We start from the raw sequence: 7669 nt of genomic DNA, 5'->3' as shown, positions 1-7669 counted from the left end.
TAAAAATTAACCAGTTAATTGTGAGTATAACAGAGATAAAGTGAGTTTTGAAAATGCCAAAGTGCTATAACATATTTATCGTTATTATGAGTCCTTTATGATGAACTTCAGTGGACTGGTTATGTCACAATTAGTAGGTATTAAAATCTCACGAAGATTATCTTCTGGACAGCCAGGTGGTATAAGGTAATACTTCTCTAACTTTAATATGCATATGAGTCCCCTGGGGATCTTGTTAAAATCCAGGTTCTGATTCAACAGGTCTGGGATGAGGCTTGAGGTTTTGTGTTTCTACAAAACTCTCAGATGATATCGACGCTGCTGGTTCATGGACCACATTTTGAATAGCATGGGTGTAAAACTGAGGGCATTATCGTCCCTCAATTCACGAGAATTTATGAATCTTTTGTCCTAAAAATACATATATATATATATAACATTTATTATGTATATTATTATATACACTATGTTGTATATTAGTATATATTTATAATATGTAAGTATAAATATATATTATATACATAAAAATATATTTTAAAATATGTAATGTAGCTGGTGCAGGACTCATAGTATAACAGCAAATCATCAAATCATCTTTATTTTCATCTTTCCTGCCCCAGTAATCACTGGGTGCTCCTGGATGAAAATTTCTCCAGACCCCATGACTTTTCTGCTCATTTAAGTAATAGATCATCCTCCTGTCAATTAAGATCATGAACAAGACTCAATTCAGTAATTAGATTTGGGGGCCCAAGATATTAACTAAGCTCTGACCTTAATTTAACAGGCAAACCTCCCTCGGCCCAGCAAGAGCCTGCTTCCCTGGTAAGTCTGCTCTGGAAAGAGGCCCTCATTAGCCTTTATTTACTCATCTTGGGCCTTTAGGTTTAAAGCTGATTCTTTCCTCCTGGGGCACTTTTGTGGAGTCTTCATGATTATGTTTGCTGGTGACCTCCCTCCTGCAGTTCCCTTGCTGCTGGCTGACAGAGCCGCTTGGATTCCAGGTGGCCACTTGCATCTCTTGCTTTGGACCTGAGGAATCTGGCCTCACCTCCAGCCTCTTGCTGGACCCCTATTGGGCCAGATTCTCTCTCATCAGCTGTCTACCTCTGGTCCACAGGAAACACTCTCATGTCCTATACCCTGAAAACCTCTGGCAATGCAGATGGACCTGCCCCCAGAGCAGTTAGTCAACCATCCGTGGTCCTCTAGATTTCCTGGACAGAAGGCAGATGGCAGGCCTGGAGTCCCCAAAGTGCAGGGATGTACCACTCAGGGTCACCGAGGGGACCCATCTGAGTCCTTCTCAACAGAGTGAGGTGGTGAAACCTATTAACTAGGCAACAGCTCTTTCCAAAGTGCTCTCTCTTCACAAATATCCCTTCTCCTTCCCTTTCTCAATCCTCTCATATTCTCAAAGTGGGTCAGAGGGTTCAAAAGTTATGGCATGGATTCTCAGAAATTTCCTTTGAAATTCTTTATATGGCAGTTTGGTACCTCACTTTTAAATCACTCTTGTTAAAGCCCAGGACCAGATGGCTTCACAGGTGAATTCTATCAAACGTTTAGAGAAGAGCTAACACCTATCCTTCTCGAACTCTTCCAAAATATAGCAGTAAAAAAAAATCACTCTTGTTATTGTAATGGAATGTCAACAACCTAAGTTTAGCAAGCACAACATACCATGTCGTAGGTGTGATACACTTCCCCATTTGACAGGTGAAGAAACTGAAGCATAGAGAGATTAAGTAAAAAATGCTGTATGTGAAGCTAAAAATTTTTGCTCCTAAGTTTGTAACCTTAACTTCTACACTGGGCCTGTAGTAGAAAATTTCCAAATATTTGAAGGCAATATAATGATATATCCAAAAGAGAATATTAAAAAGCAAGTAGTATGTCAGACCTGCAGAGTAAAAGCTTTGGATAACATTTTTGGTTTTAGGTCTTATTTATTATTGCCTTAAAAGAGACATCCTTGGACTGCATTTCCTGAAGTGTGTTCCATAAAACATTAGGCCCATGGTTCCTTGAATCATTCAACACATTTACTGCATGCTACACAGGGAATTCTGTTCCTCTTGGGGACTTACAGCCTATTACCATGTTTCTAAGAAATCGGTAGAAAAGAAAAGTATGATTTAACCCCAAATTATTTGATATTGGATTTTTTTGTTTGACTTAAATTTTTTTTTGTTGTAATACCAGTAACGTTCTTTGGAAGTTCCAAAGAATTGGCTCTTGGGAATTTTGTAATGGATTCATTGATTACTTCAGAGATGAGTGAAGGTGCATCTACTAATTATATTTTCTTTTTCCTTTGGCTGTAATGAATGTTTAGTTTACAATCACCTTTTGCAGTAATTTGACAGACTTCTAAAAGCACATTTTAAACCAAACTTGGAACCAACCCCCTGTATAAATAACACTGAAAATAAAGCAGGAGTGTGTTAACATCAGTTTATGTAAGATGTAAGGTTTGGTGCAGTGGTCCTCAACCTTGTCTGCATATTAGAATCACCTGGGAAGCTTTTAAATACTTGAGGCTCAGGCCACTCTGGGTCAATTAAATCAGGATCTCTGGAGGTAGGATCCAAGTACATATCTTGAGGTAGGCTCTGATTTGACCTTCCCACAGTCCATGTGAAAAATAACCTAGATACTTAGGTGAATTCAAACTACCTCTCTGAAAAGGAGATCAAATTATCTACCACCAACAGATTTAGTCTGCTGAAATAAAATGGTTAAAACATGTAAGATTTTCTTTCTCAAAAAAAAACAAAACTAAACTAAATGCATATTACTTAACATTTCTACATCATGGCAATTATCTAGGATATTCCTTATTGAGGCTTTGTAATCTATGACCTTCTGTGTAAGACCCCTCTCCTCATTTGGCTCTCATTTGTCAATTTTATATTTCCAAACTGCACTCTACTGAAAATAAGGAAATTAGATCAATATAGTTATGTTAATGGAAGTAATATGCAACTCATTTGAAAGAGAATGGCAATATATATTTTCATAAGTTCTACATTACTCAACTCATTGACCAGAAATGTGTTAATGATATAACGCTGTTATTTTGAATGTCTGAGAGCCCCTTTGATGGCACCTCAGAGATAAAAAGCTACTTAATGTGCATGAAACTGGAATGAATGACTGCACTGAATATATTTAAATTATCCTTAATGTCCTGTTTTTAGCAGCAAGTTTTATCCAAACTCATTAACTATTATTCCTAGGAAATAAATCAACTATGCATTTTTGTTCATCGCAGCTCACACAATTCCTTGTTATTGTGTTTGAATAGTGAGCATAATTTTGTTTGCCAAATAAAAGAAAAACAAAATCATAGAGCTATATATCATCAAAAAGTCTACAAATAATAAATGCTGGAGAGGGTGTGGAGAAGAGGGAACCCTCCTACACTGTTGGTGGGAATATAAATTGCTGCTGCCACTATGGAGAACAGTATGGAGGTTCCTCAAAAAACTAAAAATAGAGCTACCACATGATCCAGTAATCTCACTCCTGTGCATATATCCACAAAAGATGAAAACTCTAATTTGAAAAGATACATGTACCCCAATGTTCATAGCAGCACTATTTACAATAGCCAAGACATGAAAGCAAACTAAATGTCAATCAACAGATGAATGGATAAAGAAGATGTGGTACATATATACAATGGAATATTACCCAGCCATAAAAAGAATGAAATAATGCCATTTGCAGCGACATGGATGGACCTAGAGATTATCATACTAAGTGAAGTCAGACAGAGAAAGATAAACATCATATGATATCATTTATATGTGGAATCTAAAAAAATGATACAAATGAACTTATTTGCAAAACAGAAACAGACTCACAGACATAGGAAACAAATTTATGGTTATCAAATGGGAAAGTGGGGGGGGTGGAAGGGACAAATTAGGAGTATGGGATTAACAGATACAAACTGCTATACATAAAATAGATAAGCAGCAAGGATTTACTGTATAACCCAGGGAACTATGGTCAATATCTTGTAACAGGCTGTAAAGGAAAATAATCTGAAAAATATATATAACTGAATCACTTTGCTGTATACCTGAAACTAACACAGTATTGTAAATCAACTATTCTTTTTCTTTTGTATTCCAAATTGTATTTATTATAATGGGTCAGAGAAGAAAAAAATACACCAAACAATTAATAATTGGCTGCCATTTTGTCTTACCTATTCACAAGCAACATAATAATCTTAACTGCACAATGATAGTAGAAGAAAATATAAATAGTGACTACAAAATTATATCCAAACACCACTTTGAAATAATTTCTCTTCAACAGAATCCCCCAAGGAACATTTAACTCTGCTATTAATGTACATAAAATGCTGCTGACATACTGCAAAATTCAGGCTAATTTAATACAGCCTGATGAGCCTTACTTCATGTTAAGATGATGTAATAATATGTTGCTAAATGAGTCTCCTCATATTACCTTCACAGCAATGGCATAACTGATGAGCCATTAAAAGGAAACTGGTGTAGCAGTATTACTGGAAACATTGATAGATCACTCTGCAATTGAACTTTTTTTGGTTCAACACAGAGCATAGAAGCCAACATCTTTATTAACAATAGGTATGGGGGGGGAGGGATAAATTGGGAGATTGGGATTGACGTATACACACTACTATATATAAAATAGATACCCAATAAGGACCTACTGTATAGCACAGGGGGCTCTATTCAGTGTAAATCAACTATTCTTCAATTAAGAAAATAATTAAAAAACTCCTAGAGCTCTAAGAAACACAATGCCAGAATTATGTGATTTAATAAGAACAAACCAGGAGTAAATTCTTGGGATTTTCTTCCATAAAAACTCCATTGCACACATTTCTTTGCTTTCCCCTTTGGTCCTTGCCCTTATCATGTATTGTTTCTTGGTTCTATTTTTAGTGGGAAAAACAATAATGATGGTTTCTATGTAATGAGGAACTTCCAAGATAACTTTAGGGAATAAAAAACTGTGAGATGATTTCACCCTGAGAAGGCAGTAGAAGTTGAGCAAATGGGAAGGAGGCGATAGAAATGTGAAAGAATTGCTTGTTGGGCTATTTGAATGAAGGTGAAGATGCAAAAGGAGTCTTGCTGGAGAGAAAATGGATTTGTGTAAATGGAAGACTACTTGCTATTCTATGGAGAGATGTCAAAGGATTAGCAACAAGAGACATTAACATTTAATCTTTTTTATACTTATCAAAAAAGTAGAGAAACTAAGGAATAAAGTAATCCTGGGTACACATATATGGTGAAAAAGTCATCTGCAAATTTCAGAAATATGAACTGCCTTCTAGGGACTACTATTTAAATGTCACCTGCCTAAAATAATACATTTTAATTGGACTTTGACTGGCAAGTTCTTCACTACTTCCTTTCCTTTTGTGAAGATGTGTTTCAACGGGTAATACCCAAGAGTGCGTGGCATTTTAAAAAGGGAAACGGTGAATAAACACTATTACCTGGATCTGAGCTCCCTGACACAGACAACTGTTTCGATATAATTCTTCTTAGTTGTAGATTACTAGCCTGAAGGGCGTCGTTAAACTGGTTTCAGTTTTTTTTTTTTTAAAAAAGTACAGGTAACAGTACTAGAAAGGGAATTTGAAGACGCTAGACTAAGTCCTAAAAAAAATTACTCTATGGGGGCTTCCCTGGTGGTGCAGTGGTTGAGAGTCCGCCTGCCGATGCAGGGGACACGGGTTCGTGCCCCGGTCCGGGAAGATACCACGTGCCGCGGAGCGGTTGGGTCTGTGAGCCATGGCCGCTGAGCCTGCGCGTCCGGAGCCTGTGCTCCGCAACGGGAGAGGCCACAACAGTGAGAGGCCTGCGTACCGCAAAAAAAAAAAAATTACTCTATGAATGCTAGGAACTAACTGGAGCCTCAGTTTTATCAGCTGTCCAGGCGAGATGCCATTTAATGTCTCTGAGGTCCAAAATTGTATGAATTGTATGAATTAGCCTAGAGCTAAGTAGAGCATAACTTGCTTAAACCAATGGTGACATCTGGTGGCTGGATGTGCTAATGACGGATTCAGCTGCCTTCCTGCTTCCCGAGGGCTTGGTAAAGCTGTTTTTTAAAAATGGCTGCCTTTTCCATTTGCTAATGTTCTGAGGGCCAGTTGGAAGTCTTACTGTTCAGATTTGGTCTCTCTAACTTACTGTTTATAATATGAGTTAAAAGAATTATGATTAAGTAGGTGAATGAACAATGTGGGTTTTTTTTTTAGTGAATTTGCTATTTTTTTCTTTTAAATAAAAAAAGCTCTAACTTCCTCTGGCTCTGGAGCTACCTCTCTGAAGCAGATTATGTTGCTGCCATGCAATTGCTTGCAGTGCAGGCTGTTAAAAGATAAACTGAGGCATATTAAAATTTTTAAGAGTTTATCTGAGGAAAAATAGATTCGAATTGATTGTCAGGTTTCTGCAGGGATAAACAGTAAATATTCCTGGCAGCATGGAACAACCTCTTGGATACAAAAGGCGTCCCAAAGAACGTGCAAAAGATACTACCCTCACAAGATCCAGAACCGCTCCTGAAGATAACCATAAAAAAGACAATTCCCCTGAGAGCTGGCAACAGTCTGTGGGACCCTAGCAACCCACATTTTTGTCTGCTTGTATTTTGGGGGCCCCCAACCTGACAGCTACCAACTCTAGTTCTCAGGACACAAAACGGGTCAGACAAGAAGGCAATAGTTGTCTGTGGAAGAGACGGGATCCACAACCAACGGGTACCCGAAAGCAAATTCACAAGTCCCAAATGTAATTCTTAATTTTTTTCCCTGCCAATCTGCATTTGGGAAGGAAGGGACAACGTGAAATTTTACCTTCCTCTCTCCACCAGGCACCACGGATAGAGATCTGAAGAGCTGACTTTGGTGAGACTTCTCACCCCTTGCTCACTTCTGCCAGTTTTCCCAGGATTCTGTGTGCAGGCTCTGCAGCGAGTGGGGTGTCCCAGCGGCTCTTCCCCTGGTCATGAGAAACTGCTGAGGAGGAAAAATAATTTTCGCTCTACCCATTATGGTGAGTGCTTGGCTGAGACCCTTTTAATCCAGGGCACCCCGTAGTAACGGATAAGCTTATCCAGGGTTTAAGTTCTCCACTGTGGCCAATTCAAGATTATTTTCGGTAAGGTTAACTTGCTTGTTCAGCCTTGAAGCAAAATTTTGTTCCCTTGAGGCCTCACACTGGACGTAGTCCGGCTTAAGTTGGACCGGGACCCGGTCTGGTTTCCAGGTCGGACCCAGGCTGACCCCCAGACACGGTCTGGTTTCCAAGTCGGACCCAGGCTGACACCAGACACGGTCTGGTTTCTAAGTCGGAACCCGTTGGACTCCAGGCGGCTTCCGGACCCAGCCCGGAAAAAGAGCCGCTTAAAGAAAGTTTGAAAGCTCGCGACACAAAAGCTGCTGAGGTAGGAATGAGGAGGGCCTCACCCACCACCAGCAAGAAAGCGGCGAGCACAAGGGGCTCACAGGCACAGTCACCTGCTTGCTTCTTGCTCCAGAGGGTCCTCGGGGGTCTCCTCTGGTACCCTCTTCTGAAACCAGGACTGTTAAAAGATAAACTGAGGCATATTAAACATGCTGAGAGGTTTTTTTTTTTTTTTT

The sequence above is a fragment of the Neophocaena asiaeorientalis genome, unplaced genomic scaffold (assembly GCF_003031525.2).
Source record: "Neophocaena asiaeorientalis asiaeorientalis breed wild unplaced genomic scaffold, Neophocaena_asiaeorientalis_V1.1 scaffold70, whole genome shotgun sequence".
NCBI lineage: Eukaryota > Metazoa > Chordata > Mammalia > Artiodactyla > Phocoenidae > Neophocaena > Neophocaena asiaeorientalis.
Note: the sequence above shows the minus strand (reverse complement) of the source record.